Raw genomic sequence first — 20,088 nt, 5'->3', positions numbered from 1 at the left:
TTGTCGGTGTAGGTATACCAGTGCACTATAATGGCAAAAGTGCACTTTACTGGTGTATCTTATATCACACCTCATACCACCATCATCCCAAGAGAAACAAGCCGTACTGGCAAAATTGCCAGTATAACTGTGTCTACACTTGAGCTTTTGCCATCAAAGATATGTCAGTCAGGGATTACACTTCTTCGCACCCCTGACTGACCTCTGCTGGCAGAAGTCTGTTGTTGGCAAACCAAGTTGGACTGGTCATATTAGGGGACATTTAACATACACTGTCCAGCTGGTTACGCTGGAGCCATTTTTAAAATCTGCACTTATTTGTGATCCCTTGATGGTTACAGTGTACAGAAAATTTGACTTACAGAAGGAATGAGGCGATACAGTGAAGATGAGTGGCGGTAGGGAATAGTAATGCCCCATGCTGGGTGAGAAATGCAAAGGCTTCAAATTGAAACTCACCCAGCTGGAAGGTAAGATCTGTGTTTTAGAGCATGTCTACACTTATCTCTGGAGCGATCGATCCAGCGGGGGTTGATTTATCGCATCTAGTGAAGACACAATAAATCAACCACCGAGTGCACTCCCGTTGACTCCGGTACTCCACCAGAACGAGGAGCACAATTGGAGTCGACGGGGGAGTGTCATCAGTTGGCCTACTGCAGTGAAGACACCGCAGTAAGTAGGTCTAAGTACATCGACTTCAGCTACGTTATTCAAGTAGCTGAAGTTGTGTAACTTAGATTGATACCGCCCTCCTGCCCCACCAGTGTAGACCAGGCCTTAGAGACTGGCCTGGCTGCCCAGGAGATGTTCCTATTGGAAATGATCAAAGGAAACCCAGCACCTCAAGAAGAACACTTGTTAAAGACTGGCACATCTGATCAACTTACGACATAAATCCATATGACCAGAATTTGTTTTTTCAAAAGTATTTCTGCCACATTTGCTAATTATTGAAAATATTTTAATTTAAACAAGTACTTTCTCCACTCCAATCTATCTTTTCTTCATCTTTGATCCTCCTGTTCAACCTTGTATATGGGGCCGTTAGGGAACACAGAGAGGCAGGATCAGTGGGAGTGCCATAAATATGCAGATGAGATCTAGCTCCATGTCTCTATTTCATCAGCCTCTGACTACATGGGTTGGAGCTTTCCTAGTATCAGTCCTGGACTGTGGCTGGAATGAGAATGATCTGACTGAGGCTAAACTCAGGGAAGACTGAGGTATTACTGGTGGCTTGGGGAAAACAAATGGTACAAATGGCAGAAGTTTCATTCACTCTCTTGAGTCAGAGAGTATGTCTGCCTTTTCTTAGGCCTGGTCTACACTAGAAAATTAGGTGAACAAAACTATGTCGCTCAAGGGTGGGAAAAATCCACACCCCAGAGCGGCGTAATTAAGCTGACCTAAGTCCCTGTTTAGTCAGTGCTAGGTCAACACAAGAGTTCTTCCATCAACCTAGGAACAGCCTCTTGGGGAGGTAGATTACCTATGCCGATGGGAGAGTCCCTCCCATCGGCGAAGGTAGTGTCTACACAGAAGCACTACAATGGCGCAGCTGTGCTGCTGTAGTGTTTTAAGTGTAGACAAGCCCCCAGTCAGTTTTGCTACTTAGGGTTCCCACTGGACTTTCAGTACTTCTGGATGTTCAGATAAGTGCAGTGGGTGAGAGCCTTTTTTCTCATCCTTTCTTGGGGCATGATCATGTGGCAAACGAAGCTCCCTTAACTTCCACTGAAGAAACAGGATTGAAGGTTTTCAAGAGCAGGCCCAGATCTAGGAGATCACAATCTTTCCATCTGGATACAGACACAGCCCATATTATTCTGTATGATCTGTACTGTGGTAGTGCCTAGGAGAAAGATGGAATAAAAAAGATGGTTCCTGCCCACACGGCATACAATCTAAGTAGTTCAAGTATTGAGTAACTGCAATGTTGTATCATGCCAGTATGTCAAATCCCTCTGTCAAATTCCCCATTCACCAGTGAGTTTGTGATGGTTACTTAGGGCTAGATCCTTGGAGTCCTTGGAGATCTACTGAAGTCAATGGCATTATGCTGATCGGCAATGGTTCAGGATCTGGCCCTTCAACTATGTCAATAACTTTTAGTTCCATTTCTCTCTGTTTCCATTTCCCTCTGTTTCCAACTATCTCACTTACTATTATGAGAATGTTAAGGCCAAATACAGCAAAGAGCAACTATTGGCAGACTTCTGTCTCCCTTACGCCCGCTAAAACTTTCCGTGAATGCCAGTAGGAGTCTGAGGTGTGGAAGTATAGCAGGATTGGGCCTGTACGAGGTGGTTGTCATTTATAAATATTGACTTGACTGTTTATTTCATGTAGTTGCTTGTAAAATTCTTTTAGGCTGAAGCAGAAGGCACAGTGCAGATGGCAAGGATATTTTTCACAGTTTTCATGGTGGATAACAATATACTTGACATTTTGCTCATTAAATGTGAGCTCTGGTATGTGAGTAAATATGCTAGGCATCTGTGCTCTAAAATTACCAATATGAAAACCAACAACTCAAGTGTTTCAGTCAATAAATGTACAGCACACAATCAACATTCAGCAAATTTTATGGATATTGTGTGCAAGAAAAGCCCTGATTACAATATTGCAGGGAAAGTTTCTATATTGGCAGAGAGCTGGCCAAGATGATCTAATACTCCCCTGCCTCTATATTTTATATTGTATAGGCCTGATCCAAAGGTCACTGAAGTCAATGGAAAGACTCCTATTGGCTTCAATGAGCAATGGATCAAACCCAGTGAATCTATGTTTTTAGTGGAAATAACAACTGCACTGCAGATCTTGGCAAGATAAAGGCATGGAGAAAAGAAGGGGAGATGACCAGGATAGGGGAGGAAAGAATGGGAGAAAACCAACATAGACAAAGATGGAGGAACAGATGAGCTAGAGTGCAGAAGTTTGGGGAGGGAAAGAGAAAGGCCATTGGGGAGGAAATGGGATATGGGCAGGGTTGGACAAGAAGAAATAGCAAAATGGTTGAGCAGTGGTAGTAATGGGTGAACAACGGCAGAGAAAAGAGAATGGATGGTGGCAAATGTGGGGAAGAATACATCAAAGAGAGAACAATGGGAAAGGAAAAAGTGCTCCAGTTTAGGAAAAAAGAAGAAGAGTATAATTTCACACAGAAAGAAAAGAGAGGGGAATAAAATGTAAATGGAAAGAAAAAGCAGAAAGAAAAGACACCTGTTAGTGAATGTTACTTATTTGTGTTCCAGATTTTCAAGAGACATGAGTTTGAGATGGCTGCATTGCTCACCAGCAGTGAAATTAAAAAAGTAACTAGAGAAAAAGCCAAATATGGTGTTTTGCTTTAGGATCTCATTCCAACCTGACCAAATCCAAGCCCTTCCCCAAGTCAAGATTACAGAGGCACAGGCAGCAGCTCTGTATTTAATGTTTAACTGATGTTTGGACTTAAATCCAGACTAAAATGCTTCTTGTTCCTGGTTAAATTAATTTATTTAATTTCCATATATGGTACAGTTGCTACTCAGAGAACAACTAATTTTTATTTATTTTCTTTTATAAAAAGGGTTCTGATAAAAGAGTGACATTTCATGTAAAAGTTCAAAAAAAGTAGATTTTTAAGCTGGTAATATTCAATTAAAAATACCAGTTCCTGGGTTCAGCTTGTTATGACCTTGTAGTGATACATAAAAAGGAAAGATTTAAGAGCCCAAATGAAATGAAAACCCTGGGGCAATCCTAACCGTGGTGCTGATAGTGCTTCATGACACTAAAGGGCTTGAACCTATATACCCATTGATCCTGGTGATAAAAGTCTCAAATATTTCAGTGGAAACAGGATCAGGTAATGATAATGTGATGAGTGGAAAACAGATTGGTATTTACTCAAAGAGGTACAGGTCAGAATTTCTTCCTGATCTTGCTCTCTACAAGACCTTTTTATCCCTGGCCCTATTTTCTTCTTTTTCAGAGAGAGGCTCAAACATATTTATGCCCCATGTCCACCTGTTTCAAGTGGATTTGTACTCAGTATGACTAAGCCAAGCTTCTACTGCCTCCGCCTGCGTTATCGTGTCTACACTACTTTTATATCCATGCTATCTCGTTGAGAGCTAGCCCAAGTATGTGTACATGAGTGGGGAATTACACCCCCAGCCCACAGTATAGAAGTAGATTAATACAATAAAGACTGTGAGGCACTCAGACGCTACATAAATGGGGGCCAAATATTAATCAATAAAATAAAACATAATAATAAATAATAAAAAATACTTGGTTCTTATAAGAATACCGTAGATAGATGGAGCTGGTCTGGCTATAATAGCCGGTGGTGTAGGTAGAATACCAGAGTTGATGGACGAATGGTCAGGATACCAAGGTGAGTCAGCTGTAAAGCTCTGCATATTGATCTGTGCAAGGTCCCAGAACCTGTCATCTTGTCCAGTCATCTTATCAAAGGGGGACATAAGAAAGGAGGTAGTTGCAGAAGTGAAGAAGTGCTGGGAAAGAAATAAAAAAAACAATCTAGTAATAAATTTAACAAACTGTTTTGATACCTGACATACTAAACCAAACAATATTGCAGTCATACATTTATGAATATGACAAGGAAGCATTTCCTTACACAATACTGAAAACCAGAAAGATGCAAATTTTGTTGTACTTTTAAAAACGTAATAAAAATCAATAGGCCACATTGAACTTAATAGGAGTTTTTCCATTAACTTCAGGAGTTTTGGATCAGGTCCCACGAAAATTGGAGTATGTACAAGTATTTATGATATAAAAGCAAGTATTGTGCTAATTCAGAGCTATTTTGGAGATTAGTATGGGCTCAGTTGTGCATTCCTTTGCACCTAAAACTCCTACTGAAGTTATTGAGAGCTCTGGGTGTGCAAGAAATGCAGGGTTGGGTTCTATATTTGTAAAGAATTTACTTTATGCCACTGCTGCTTCATTGAGTAATGTCTTGCTCCTCAAATAGCCCCCAGGGGCTCCAGATTTGATGGCCACCCCATTAGGACTACTTAAGGGGTAGGGGGCTATTCAGCATGAGGGAAGGTGGCAGAATCTAGCTGCCTGAAAGTTTGCAAACAATGTCCTTTTTCCTGCAAATGTCCATAACCAGCTTATTATTATAAAGGTCTATTCCACTTATAGATACTCTCAGGCCATAAATCCTATTTGAAGTGAAGAATTGTAAGTCCACATGTTCAATATTAATATATTCTTTTGCTAACACCAGACTACTCAGTGCATAAGATTTTTACTCAAGACAGATAATAATGAGATATTTCCAATTATTTATTATATATATTTTATAATTTAGAAGAAGCTGTGAGTAACAAGATGCTGCATCTGCTTTGCATTTGTTAAAAATCCTAGATATTTTAAAAGAACTGCAAAGGTTTTGCTGTTACCAACTGGTTTGTAAGATTCATAAAGAGGAAAGCTATTTTAAAAATACAGTTAGCACTGAATTTTAACAAATGTGTAGCATTAATCACCTCTCTAAGATCTTGAGAAATCAGAGCTGTAGACTTCCTGTTGTCCCTGATAGGGTATGTGACATCATGACTTCCATAAACAGAGGATGGAAAGAGCAACTCCATTCTAACCCCATCAGCCAGCCACCATTTGATGCAGTATAAGGCCCTGGACTTTGTATGGCCTTGACCTGGCTAAAGGATACTGCAGGACTGAGTTTTATGCATCTGTTTCCAGGCAGATATTTGATGCAGTAGAAGACAAGTGGGAATTGTCAAGGAACGGGTGTAGCTGTGTTTACATCCAAAATAAAGACTAGATGTTTACAAAATTAGATCTGATAGTATCGCTATTTGTATGCAAGCCCTGTATGCAATGATACTAATTATTATTATAACAGAGCCTGTGTAACATGCTAGGTGCTTCACATAAATTAACAATATTTAATACAAAAATCAAAATCAATGTCATCCTTATAGGACTGCCAGTGCTCTTCGATAGAACGAGGCCAGCAGACAGGCCTAGGATAAAAACTCCAGAGCAAAGCCACTGTATTCCTAACCCACCTCTTCCCTGCACGACTGATAACAAATTTGCTAGTAGGGGAAAGGGCCCAAGGGTGTGAGTGAAAGCTTTACAAACACCCCAATAATTACAATATAATAAAGATCTGAATAACTCATTGGGGTGGAGTAAGGAAGAGCTGAGGGAACATAAACATTTCTGTGGGGTGATAAGGTGGGAGGAGAGCGAGAAGCTGAGGTGGCCAGGTGTGGATGAAGCATGCTGAGGACTGTTTAGATAATGACTGAACTGTGGTTTCTCCAATAGCTGTACAGCATTCCAGTCCCAGCGCTCTGCCTGGTGCATGCTAGTGTTTCACAAGGGCTGCGCTGCTATAGGGTTATAGTAGCACCTGGAGACTCCAGCTAAGAACAGAGCTCTGGTGTTCTCGGTGTACAAACACATAGTGAGAGGCAGTCCCTGAACCGAAAGTGTGGGCGGGGGAACATTGGCACAGAGAGATGATGGCGCCGATCCTCACAGATATTGAAATCGCTGGAAGTTAGGAGCCTAAATACCTGGCCACCTTAATGTCTCACCCTATTATCACAGATGGCCACTGCTCGTTTCAGCCTACTCCCTACTCCCACTCCCCTACTGATCCTGAGGCATCCGAGACACACAATGAGCCATTTCTTCCTACTTATTTTATGCTCCCATTCCTGCCTGTGTCTGAGCATCAGTAATAGGGGTGTCTGAGAAAAGGCCAACCTCACCTCCTGCTCGTTCAGATTTCAAACTGTTTTGGATGTCAAACATACTGTTTTTTGAGATGAGGGGAGAGAGTGGAGAGAGACAACAGGGGGAGCTATAAAATAAACAGAGACAGTTTTTGGCTGGCCCCTTTGTGGATGTGCATATGGATGAGGAGAGTGCAAGAAACCTCTGGAGGACACTTTGCCAGTGCTGTGCTCTTCTAAATGGCACCCCAAAATGCGTGAGAAGGAGGCAGGACCATGGACCCACCTCCTCAACTGTGCATCAGTGGATATGCCCAGTCAGCTGCTAAGGAAGCTCTGTGAAACATTGTGTACTATTAGTAGTCAAGGACAAAAAATATTTATACACTCCTACTGAACCAGTATAGAGTGGCTAAAAAATATTCTCTCACAGAGCCCTCTCAAAGCCCTCCAGTTCCACGGGCGTCTCAGGGAGGGCCCTCAGAACAGGTCTCATGTCCATACAGAAGAGACTGGTCCTCACCTCAAGCCACAGGAGGCAATGATCAGTTCATGACATGGAAATAATATCTAACACTCCAATCTCTCATCCTAACCCAAACACCAAATCCAGAGTATGGATTGAGCCTTCAGACACCTGAGATAATCCCATGGGGTGACCATGAAGTCTTGAGCCAATCCAAAAGTCTTATCACCTATGTGGAAGCCAAACTCAATAAGCTAAATCAGCCTCAGTGCCTCCCAGGCCACAGCAGAGAGAAGCTTCATCAACTCATGCAGGGACTTTGCACTGTAAGAAAGCAATCTACACCAGCATTAATTGCATTTTAACATTATTATATAGTGTGGTCCAATGGATAAAGCACTTAGCTGTGTGTTTAAGGGCCTGGTTTTAGTCCTGGCTCTATCTGCTAGGTGACTTCGGGCAAGTCACTTTGGCCTAGATCCTCAAAGGTATTTAGGCTCCTAACTTCCATTGTTTTCAATACCGGTGAGGATTGGGGCCTTCATCTCTGTGTGTGCCTATGTTCCCCCTCTAGTTTCTCCTATAATACTTTGTCAGTACAGCCCTTCTGAAACACGAGCAGGAAGAGGCCATGTGGGTAGCACTGTTACTCAGAAGCCTATTTAGCACTGGTTTTCAAACTGCCTCTCTTTTACACTTCTACAACTTGGCCATGAGTAAAGGTAGGTGACATGTATTCCAATAACTATTCTAGGGAGCCTGGATCCTTAAAGAGATTAGGCCCCACATAGGGGAAACACTTTTGTTATAGAGTAAGTCCTCCAGGCAGTGTGGAGATGCTACACTTCCAGGAACACACCTTATGAAAACTTTGGTTCCCCAATGACACAATTCCTGCTTGGGAGCAGAAATAAAGCAGGCCAGGCCAGGGCAACACAGAGCAGCAGGACGTTTTGTTACCTCATTGCTATACATAGTCCCTGTTCAGAATAAAGGGTTTACCAGGACATTGCGAGATCTCATCAGTGAGATACTGCGTGGTACCAGGAGTGGAAAGCAGACCCTGTGAGCAATCACAATGAAATGGCTGATACAGAGCTTGCACACCTCATTGTAACTCCCCCACCAACCCTAGGAACCGGGGAAGTGCTGAATGTGCCTGGAAACAGTCCAAACAGCAATTTGAGCTATATATGAAAGCCACTTGGGCAAACAAAAGATTGGGCTGAGCAAAAGCCGCTTGGGCTGAGCAAAAGCCACTTGGGCTGAGCAAAATATTTTTCTTGTACTTAATACTAGCAGACACATGTGTACAACACAATCTATAAAGATGGGGAAAAAGAAGAAAGCATTGCAGAAATAATGAAAATGTTTGATGATCATTGTGTCTCTAGAAAAAAAGTTACTTATGAAAGATGTGTGTTCAGGATGAGAAGACAGAATTAAAGGGAAACAAAAGAGGAGTTTTCACACACTTTAAACTAAAAGGTCAATCCTGTGAATATGGAGTATTAAAGACTCTCTCATTAAAACCACATTGTCCTGGGATGTAACAATAAAGAAAAAGTCTGTGAACAGTTACTAAGGGAGATGGATCTGACACTAGAAAGGGCGATGTGTATATGCTAAGCCAGGGCCGGCCCACAACATTCTGGCACCTGAGGCAGGGAGCTCAAATGATGCCCCCATGCCTCCTCGCTTAAGCCTAACTTTGAAAGGTCTCAATTCTGTCTTCTTCCTGTTCTACTCCTCTCATGGTACTGCTCTGCTACCTACCCCAGTAAAGGAGAACTAACAACTTAAAATGCCTTGTTCAAAAATTTTAAGTAACACTTAACTTTCAAACGCCTGAACAGCCAATTTAACTTTTCTTATCTGCATAGTAAACACTGGCATTTTTATCTGTTTGAATAATCAAAGTGATGCTTTCCGTGCCTTCTTGGTTGCAAAGGTTTGAACTGCTTCCTGCTGAAGGTCCACAGTCGGGGCCAGCTCATGCTCTATTGAGATGGTTGCAAGGCCGACCAGCCTCTCCTGTGTCATTGTGGAGTGTAGATGTGTTTTTATTAACTGCAGCTTGGAGAAGCTGCGTTCTCCACTGGCAACTGTTACAGGAAGTGTTAGAAGTATGTGCAGAGCAACCAGAGCATTTGGAAAGAGGGTGGTCATCTTATTTGTGCACATATATTCCAGAACAGCCTTTGGAGTTGATCCTGCTGAAATGTATCTTGAAAGGGTTTTCAGTTCATCACTTAAATCACTCGCGTCAATATCGCGCATGTCATCATGTGTCATACACTGTCTCTAGTGCCCTGCATTGCTGGTGTAGGTCTTCCTCAGGTATAGTGAAGAGTTTTGGAATATCATACAACATCCCAAATATACTGCTGTGTTCCTTGAGCTGCATGAAACATTCTTCGACTGACTGTAGGGATTATCCCATGCGTCGTAATCAAAATGTCTTCTTCTTCGGTGACTCTTGTCTTGAATGGGTAGGAAAATAGCTTCAGTGTGAAGTTCCTCTGCCAACTTTTGTGCACTCTTCAGAACATTTTGAAATCCCTCATTTGACTGGTAAGACTGTAGGTATGACTTTGCTTTTCCATTTGTTCCATTGGTCCAGATATACCAAGGTCAACACCTTGGAGTCTCTTGCTTATGACATTTATTTCAAACAGTATGTCATGCCACAACACTAAGCCACACAGAAATTTGAAGTTATGTATGTTTCTGGTGATTCCATTTCCCATTGCCACTGTTTTCCCATGAACAGTTCCTGTCATAGCATTATCCTCCATAATAGCAACTATGGCATCATCTATCTTCCCAATTTGGTGTTTATAGGCTTTATCGCCTCCACTCAACTTTCCCATCGTGTGGCACTCAGTGGTTTCAGTGTCAGAGAGGATGTTCCCAGATGTTGCTTCAAAATTTGCCATCGATGAGTTAATGCAGAGAAAAATACTTAGATGCTTTGAATTACATTAAAAAATTCAACAGCCTCACTAAAAGCTGATGCTGCATCACTGACCACCGAGTTCAATGAATGAGAACTGCATGGGACAAATAAAGCTCGAGGGTTTAACTCTCGGATCCGTGTCTGCACTCCTCTGTTCTTTCCTCTCACGTTGGCACCATTATCGTAGCCCTGACCTCTCATGTCAGCTATCGCAGTTCCCGTATCTTCCAGCTTTTTAAGAAGCACATTTGTCATACCAGCTCCTGTAGTATCATCAGTGTCAATAAATTCTAGAAAATGCTCTCTGACAGTCACCATTGCAGGGGCATTTTCACTAGGTTCTGTTGTTGTTACAAAACGCACCATTAATGTTATTTGTTCTGTATGGCTGATGTCAGGTGTGCAGTCCAGAATAACAGAGTAATATCTTGCTGACTTCAGATCTGCCACAATCTTCTGTTTGACTCTTGTTGCCTGTAACTGTATGATCTCATTTTGAATTGTTTTTCCAAGGTAGTGATGTGTGTACATTTCTTGGGTGGTGACTATTCTTAGATGCTCCTGGAGTACAGCATCAAAGTCAGCCATCAGCTCCAGAATTTTAAGGAAGTTTCCATTGTTTGGCACATACAGCTGATCTGAAGTGCCATGCACTGCTAGGTTTTGGGTAGCAAGCATTCTTACAATGGCAATGAGCCTTTTCAGAACATTTTGTCAATAAATAGACTCTGATGCAATCTTCTCTTGATGCTGATCATCTATGGTGGCCTTTAACCTTAGTCTCATCTCAAGCTCTTTCCACATATGGAATGCTCTCTTGTGATTTGCTGCCTTCTCATGGTATGCCAGATTTTTCCAGTCCTTTGTTCCTGTAGAACCCAATGAGGCTGGAACATTAGACTGAAAGAGTTTGCAACAAAAACAGTATGCAGCATTCTGGGTTTTTGAGTACATAAGCCATGGCCTCTCCACTTTGTCACCATTGGGGATTTCACGCCAGTAATGTGTTGGATGGAAACTGCTATTTTCATTGCCTTTGGGGAACATGACGTTTTTCTCTTGCTGTGGTCCATGCAGTACAAGGAAGTCCCTCAGGCTACTGCTCAAGTGGGTCCACAGTCCTGGATCATCTAGACTTAAGGAACCAAACTCAGCAGCAGCTGTTTCTTGTGCCTCCACCACATTCTTCCTGAAGGAAAGTGTAGGTCAGAGAATGTGCATGGTTACATCCATTTGAGATGGAGATATGGATGCTACAGTAGCTGCCAGGTCACCTGCACTCTGACTAACTGGAAGATCAGGCATCTCCTCACCACTCACATCCTCACTGGGGCCGGAAGGCTCACCGTGAACATTTGTGTCTATGTATCTCAGGAGAGCTCCTTCCTGCTTAGATAAAAAAAGCTTCCTTTGCTTTCTTTCTTTTTCTGAATGCTGCCCCAGAGGGGTGTTTTCTTCTTTCACTCATGACTGCTGTTCTGTGCCAGCTATAGTGGCTCTCAACACTCAGTTGAAAGGAACAAATAAGCAGGCTGGTAGCAGGGCCTGAGTGAAGGAAGATATCAGCGTCTTAAGGGCCTAACTGGCTCCTACTACTTCAGTTGACTATCTGTTCTCCTCAAGTGGGTTCACGGAAGCACCAGGAAACAGGAAGCTCCCTGAGAAGCTGGTGTTAATCAGTCCAGGCTCCTGGGGGTGCTAGAGAGGTACAGAAGAGGCTCCTCCTCCTCCTCTCTCTCCCTGCAGTTCCTGCTGCTTTCTGTTATTCCCTCTCACCTTTTCTCCTGCCTGCCTGTTATGTCTCTTGTGCCCTCCTTCCTCCAGCACAGCACTCCACCATCTCTGTGCATCTAGAGCAGAGAGAATACATATGCACCAGAAGCAGACACAATTTTCTACACTCTGGGTCCTAGTGGAGCCCCCACCCACCCCACACACACAGTCTGGCACCTGAGGCAGATGCCTCAGTTTGCCTCATGGTAAGACCAACAGAAACACAAATAAAAAGCCTAGGGAAAGGCTCTAGTATATGACTGAGAGTACCATAGCTAAATCAACAAGGGAAAAATTTACAGAAACTAAATTGGCCAACTATAGAAACATGGAAAGCAGGAATAATGCCGGTGATGTGGCAACCAGCATAAATATAGGAAATGCTCAGCATTCTGGCAAGTATGTAGAATCTATAATACACCCCATTATTATGCTAAAATGTGAAGAGAAATCAGGAAAGTGCATTATTAAGTGCAGATAGTAATTCCTTAAATTAAGAGAGAGCTAATCTTAAATAGAATAATGCTGAAGGCTGAAAACTCAGATTGGCTAATTAAAATGTGCACAAATGGCACATACGTGACATATAAGATAGACACTGGGGCACAGGTAAATGTGATGACAATAACTGAAATAGAGAGATGTAAGGAGAGTCAAAAAGAATCTGTGAAAGACTATAGTGGAGGAACAATTCCAGTGTTGGGAGAGTGCTCACTGATGCTTAAATACAAAGGGAAAACAATAAAACAAGAGTTTGTGGTGGTACACAGAGGCAAGCAACCAGTCTTGGGTCTACACACATATGAGGTGCATGGTCTTATTAAGAGGATGTCTGACATAGAGAAACAGAAAGATAACATAGAACCAGATATGAAAGTATAATAGCATCATTTCAAGGTATAGTCACAGGAAATGGGGGCCTCTTAGTAACATATATGATACAGTTAAGAGAAGATGCAGAACCTGTGGTACATGCTACATAAAAAGTTCCACTAGTCTTAGGGGCTAGAAAATGACCTGCAACACATGACAGCAAATGATATCATCTGGAGAGTAGAAGAACCAACAGACTGGGTTCACTCCTTAGTAATTGTAGAGAGGAAAAGAGGTGGAGTATGGCTGTGTATGGTCCCTAAGGAGTTGAACAAAAACATAAAAAGAGAACATTTCCACTTGCCAACAAGAAGTAAATTATTATCTGAGATGGCAGAAGCCAAATTATTCAGCAAATTTGATGCACTGGCAGGATTTTGGCAGATCCTCTTGGACACTGAGAGCTCTACGATCTGTACTTTCAACACAGCATTTGGCAGCTACTACTGCTTCTTCAGACTCTTTCCAGAATACATTTGGCTCCAGAATTATGTCACTGTACAATGAGCCAAATGCTAGCAGGTCTAGCAGGTGTGAGAGTGTACATAAGAAGGCCAAATGTCAATTTCAAGCAGAAATAACATAAGTGGGAGAGAGACAGACTGCAGAGGGAATCTTGCCTGATGAATCAAAGATTCAGGCAATACTGAACATGCTGAGGCCTGAAGATGAAAAGGGAAGTCAAATGCTGCTAGGCATGCTGATCAGCTCGCACAACTCACCTAAGACATCTTCTCCACAAGGTCACAGAATGGGTATTAATGCCAGAACATGAAGAAAGTTCAATGATTCAAGGCACATTCTGACATCAGCTCTGGTGCTGCAATTTTTTGACCCATTGAAAGAGATGATACTCTCCACAGACGCCTTGAAAAGAAGGCTGGGAGCAGTACTATCACAGTGTCATGGAACTGAGGGGTTGCCATTCTTAAATGCGTCTACATGTAGAGCAGATGTACGCACAAATTGAAAAAAGAGACACGAGGTTTGGCGTATGAGATTCGAGATTTTCTCTAGGGTTGTACCTTCAAAGCAGAAACTGATCCCAAACCTCGGATTGCAATACACAGAAAAAGGACTTAGGGAAGTACCATCAAAGATACAGCAACTACTTTTGAAAATACAAAAAATAAAAAAAATTAAAAAGTAAAAAATGGGGTGACCCCGGAGTTCCAATCTGGACATCACTTAGTAATGGCAGACAGACTTTCAAGAGCATGTGCTCTTTCTGACAGCACATGGCCTGATGATCTGGAACAAGCAGTAAACATACAAGTGAACATGATAAAAGCATCATTTGCTGTGTCTCCAGGCATAGGAGATGAACAGGAGACAGAAACAGCTAAATATGAAGTGTTGCAAGCAGTGATATGAACTATAAGTAAAAAATCAACCCTTCCACCTGTCTATTTCCACTATAAAGATGAGCTTTTAGTGATCTCAGCAATGCTCTCAAATGTAGATTGAGGTTCCCACAATAATTTACAAAGAAAATATTGGAACAAATATACTCAGGACACCTGGGAATGACCAAATCAAAAAGGAGAGTGAGAGAAGTTGTGTTTGCCACACACAACAGTGACATTAAAGAAATGGTGAGCGGGTGTGGAAGTGCTCCAGGAAGTGCAGACTGCACTTCTTCATGCAGGCTTTGGTTTTCTAGGACACATGTCCTGCTATGGGCAGAAATAAAGAGGCCTAGGACAGGGCAGTCTCAGGCTGCAGATACACAGAGTAGTATGACGTTTTGGTACCTCATTTCTGTACGTAGTTCTGTTCAGAATAAAGTGTTTATCTGTACATCGGTCTGCTCATCAGTGACATACAACAACACCCATCTCCACCTGGGTTGTGGATCACATTTGGGCTTAGGTAGGCGCTAGGTGAGTGGGCACCTGTCTGAGACAGCAGTGCATATGCTCAAAGGCATACATTTAGGTCCTGGGGTATTTTTACAGCAACAAAAGTAGCTTGCTGAGTGAGTTTAGGTGCCTAACTGGTTAGCGGCAAAGAGTCCTGTGGCACCTTATAGACTAACAGACGTATCAGAGCACAAGCTTTTGTGGGTGAATGCATGCATGACATGCATCCGACGAAGTGGGTATTCACCCACGAAAGCTCAAGCTCCAATACGTCTGTTAGTCTATAAGGTGCCACAGGACTTTTTGCCGCTTTTACAGATCCAGACTAACACGGCTACCGCTCTGATACTTAACTGGTTAGGTGGCAGCTGAGCAGGTTTTGTGGATCTCAGTAGCACATAATCTGGGATTTAGGCACCTAAATCCCTTTGTAGATCTGGGCTGATGTGTTTTAGAGAAGAGTCACAAGACATATTTCTTTCGTCCGACTGACATCATCTGGGGCTTATCACTCAGCGGAATATATTAAAAGACTCTGTAACATTTTAAGCATCAACGTAACCAGTTTCCTTAGAGGTTTCCAGTCAGAATTCACTTTTATTATTTGTTTTCCTCTGCATGGAAAGAAAATATTTCCAGGGTGCGGAGCTGTGAGATACAGGACGATAGACTTTAGCAAACTAGTCTTCTGTTTATTATTGTAGTATGTGACCGTGTTTGCCACTTGACTTGTTCTAGTTATCTATTTTCAGTGTCCGTGAACAGAGTAGGGTTGCAAAGGGACATCCTAAAGACATCTTGATGTACTATTGTATGTGGCATGATGATTAGGCATTTTAATAAATTATGGGTTCTATAAAATCGTTTCTGAGATATCTGTGTCATTTGGAGACACCCCCAATAGGGTTTTTGTTTATCTGAATAACTGAGGGGGGTCTACTTTACACTGCCCAGAACTAATTTAGTGCATGGATGAGTTCTCCTTGTTCTCAGCTTGTTCTCATAATTTCAGATGCTGCGAGAAGACAGACCTTTCCAGTCAACCTCAGCGAGAAAGCGGATAAGGGGAGGGAAGATAGGGGATGAAGAGAATAAGAATACCAGTTCTTGGAAGTCATAATATCATATACACTGGAGATGGGAAAGGCCTGGAGCTCCATGTTTCCCTTTCTGTGAGAGGAGGAGAGCCTGCACCTACACAAGGAGATCATTCTTGCTCCTCCTTCCTTCTGAGGAAACCCTACTGTTGGTTCCCAGCATTGTGATGTGAGGGGGTGAGGAGGCATCTGGGCTCTTCCCATAGGTTTGGCTTGGGGTCAGAACCCGGGACACCGTGTTACTTAATAAAGGTGTGTTAACTTGTGTTATTACCCCTCCATGTTGTTGAATGCATAGTAAGTGAGTTACAGGGTAGCTAGTATAGGAGAAGCATTGTGAAGCATGTCTCCTTCAGGACCCATGCTATTCTGGGACTGATGGGAGATGGTGGGGTGGGACAGCAGAGCAGAGGCAAGGAGTACCCATATGGATATTTCCCCAGGTTCTCCATGTGTGAGTTAAAACATGTTCCCTGACAGAAGAATGTGTAGGAAACTCCATGAATTTGCTTTCTACTATATGAATTACCAGCTCACAAGGCAGAACAGCGCCTTTAATTGGATTAGATTTAATCTAATCCATCTCCTTGCCAATGCGAAATTACTCCCCTCAAATCCTCCAGTGACATATAAAGAGTATGGGTCCAATCTTTCTCCCATTAGATTCAAAAGGAGAATTTTCTTTGACTTAAGTGGGAGTTACATCAGACACTTAATGCAGAAAATAGTGGGCCCAATCCTCAGCTGCTATAACCGGACATAGCTCCATTGACTTCAGTGGAGCTACACCAATTTACAACAGGTGAGGATCTGGCCCTGTATTTTATTATATTTTTAAACAATCTGTCATTCAATAAAACAAATCATGGTTGTGTTTGTCTACTGTGTAGGTCTTTTATTCAGTTCTCTTTTACTAGCCATCACAGATCACACAGAGGGCATTGTTAGTTACAATTTGCAAGAGAGAGGAAACCATTAAATTATGGTTTGGGAAAATAAAACTCTTACCCTGGGGCAGCATGAGGCATGCAATTCTTCAGTACTGCAACACAACATGCACAATGATGCATTTTAACTGGATTTCAGGCCATATGAATACTTATGATTCTCTATCCTAAATTACGCCTGTGTCCAATATCTTGGATTTTCATATAATTTGAACATAAAACTGTCACAGGCTTAAATTATGTAGAGCTGATATTTGATTGCATAGAATTTGTTTCTCATCTCAGTGGAAACCTGACAGCTGCATGACTATGTTGCATAAATCCAAAGGGGCATAGAAAATGTAAAGCAGAGCAAATGCTCCAGCAGAAAAAGCTACATAGATTTTGTTCTCCAATTATTTTTTAATTTTGAAAAAAATTGCACATGTAAGTCAGAGGTGACCTTAGGCACTTTTAAAATGTATGGAACATCAGCATGATAATAATAATATTTTCTAAGGAACAGATCTGGTTATGCTCCTGAAGAGAGGAGCAAAAGGAGCTTACTTATTCCCTTGTGTAAGCCACTTACACACAAGTAGCAGCACAGGTTGGGGAGATAGTAGTACCCAGTGGTGGCTGTTCTCTCTCTCATACACATGTTGGCAGGGAATGGAAATGAGTGGACCCCTGACTCCATCTACCAGTGTAGCTGAGCCAGCACAGGTTGGAAAAGAACTGGTGTAAGGTAAAGGGCTGGTGCAGCTTCCTTCTTCCATGGAGCAAGGTGGGAGAAGAGACTGAATTATGACTCTGCAAGTTACAATGCGGATTGGGGTGTGCTGCACGTTACATATAGTGGATTGAAAGGTTACAATCTAGCCCATGGTCTTCCACCTTTTTTCATTTGTGGACCCCTACAAAATTTCAAATGGAGGTGCGGACCCCTTTAGAAATCTTAGACATAATCTGCAGGCCCGCAGGGGTCTGTGGACCACAGGTTGAAAACCACTGATCTAGGATAAACTCTTCTCTGGAATAGCTATTGACGCAAACTTACTTTCTTTTAGTCTGATGTACTCTACTTTGTGTCTTCCACTTCCAGCTTTTGAGTTAGCAATATCATGGTCAACACAAAGTTCAACAGGGCATTACTTATGTGGTGTGAAGGGCTTTGCATTGGGGTAATTTTCACCTCTTTACATCTGTGTCCTGTTAAAGTGAAAAGAAGCTGACAAAATTCTACAAGATTAGGCTAAATGGCTCTGCAAAAATGTTTTGCAGATCCCTATATAGAAAAATGGTGACATCAGAAAGACCCATCACATAGTTCTGTGCTCCTTCTGAATTCCTGAGGCTAATATTGGAGAACCACCTCTTTTCTAGACTCAAGTGTTTGGTGATTTCCTCCTCACTTCCTTGATAACTCTATTTCTGTAGAGCACATTTTAGACACCAATCTGTCCTCCAAAAGCTCACCAAGGGATTGAATGGCTCTGCTGTTATATGGGGGTGTGGTCTGAAGATAAGACTGAAAGCCAAACTCAGCCCAGTTCCAACTCCAACTCCGCCTCCCTCTGTGACCTTTGACAAATCACTTAAAGGATTTCTTTTCAATTGGGTGCCAAAAGGAAAGCAACTAAATCCACATTTAAGAATCTACATTACATAAGTATCCTGAATTTTAGAAGGGATGAGCATCTGTACGTCTCATTTATTTCAGTGAATGATTCAGGTGTTCATTGTCTCCATAAAGCGGGTAATTTATTTAGGGGTCTAAATGTGAATTTTGGTGTCTAAGGTGGCACTAAGGGCTAGATTCATAAAAGAACTTAGGTGCCTAAATCCCAGAATCAGGCCCCTCTGGGATTCACAAAGCCAACAATCAGCTGCCCCCAGATCCTTTAGGCACAGTAAAAGTTCCATAGGCATCTAAGTTTCTGCTTCTGTGCATGCGTACTGCAGCCCTGCACCAGGCTGCTGGATGCCTGAGCCCCACAACAACGTACGAACTAGGGGAAGACAGGCATTCCTCTGCCTGCCTAACCTGTGGGGCCCAGTCCAGTAAGTGTGCTCAGAGCTCACCTACCACATCAGGCCCTTGAAAGTTAGTTGTGGTGACGCTCAGCATCACCATGCCTCAATTTCTTTGTGAATCTAGCTCTTAACTGAAAAAAAAAATGACTTCAGTGTCTGCGCCGCCATTTCTCCAGCTGTAAAATGGGGATATTAATATTTACCTAGACCACAGGGGCAATGCACATTTTTATGTCAGCATTAACATAGTTAACATTGGTAAAGCATTTTGAAGCTATGAAATGTTGTATGCCGTAAAGCCACAACAAGCACTCCGCTAGTATCCAAGCACTTCGCAATCATCAACAGATTTTGTCCCTGAAACACTCCTTTGAAGTAGGGAAATGCTATTATCCCCATTTTACAGATGGGGAGCTGAGACCAGGGTAGATTAAAGTGACTTGTAAAAGGTCTCACAAGTTGACCGTAGCTGACCAATAAATTGAACTCATGCTTCTTGAGTTCCAGTGCCCTGTCTATTACATTATCCTTCTTATACCAAACCAGACTTCTATTGAAGTTGATCATTCTACTCACATGCTTAATGTTAAGCAGATGCTTTCGTGCTCTGATGGATGGGGGTGCTAAATACAAACCAGAGAACAGACTGCAGCACTTCGCAACATGTGGTTTCCCTCTGAGTGAAGTGCAAACCTTTTGGTTTTGGCTGTTCTATGTCACAGCTGAATAACTATCTTGTTGACAGACTTGTATTTTACCCAGAGGCATGCCACATGTAAACAGAATGCTGCAAACCCCACTGCAAACTGCTGCAGCACCTACTGGTCTAGTAGACAATATTGACAGACTGTATGCCATTCTTGATTGCAACCCTACTAAACAGACTCAGTGAAATGGAAGCAGATACTATGTACCTCTTATTGTGTTTCCTGCTCATACACATGTGGAGGAGCTATTTGGACAGTGCACTTTCAGCCAAGATTGTTTATTTCTCATACAATGCTTATCTCAGTCAGTTACTATTCTTGTACATGTTGTGTCTGGTAAAGAAAAAGCTAGAAGGCTTGCCCTGGGTAGCTGGGACAATGCACATGGAGGCAGTGCTTAACCTGTAATGAAAGAGGTGTTGGGGCTCAAGCAATGCTTAATTTTAAATTTTAAACTTGTTATAACTTTGAATGTGTGGCAGTATTATTGTCATTACCAATGTGTTATATTAGTAAGGAACATTGTTAATAGAAATAAACAAATTATATTTTTGGTATGAACGGAACAGATGTAACGAAACTTAAATAAAAAGATATAAGATTTTTCCTTATCCTAATCCTGCAGTGCTTGGGAGAGGTGGTACCGTA

At 42.1% G+C, this 20,088-nt stretch overlaps 1 protein-coding gene across 1 annotated transcript in view; it reads right to left on the bottom strand.

Annotated features, from left to right (window-relative positions):
- GRB10 (growth factor receptor bound protein 10) overlaps positions 1-20,088 on the bottom strand; it is a 263,673-nt gene that overhangs the window by 220,005 nt on the left and 23,580 nt on the right. Inside the window, exon 2 of the mRNA XM_073332709.2 lies at positions 4,301-4,508. The gene's annotated coding sequence lies outside the window, so the exon portion shown is untranslated. The remainder of the gene's footprint in view (positions 1-4,300; positions 4,509-20,088) is intronic.

The sequence above is a fragment of the Lepidochelys kempii genome, chromosome 2 (genome assembly GCF_965140285.1).
Source record: "Lepidochelys kempii isolate rLepKem1 chromosome 2, rLepKem1.hap1, whole genome shotgun sequence".
Taxonomy (NCBI): domain Eukaryota; kingdom Metazoa; phylum Chordata; order Testudines; family Cheloniidae; genus Lepidochelys; species Lepidochelys kempii.
This window is presented reverse-complemented; position numbering and strand designations above follow the sequence as displayed.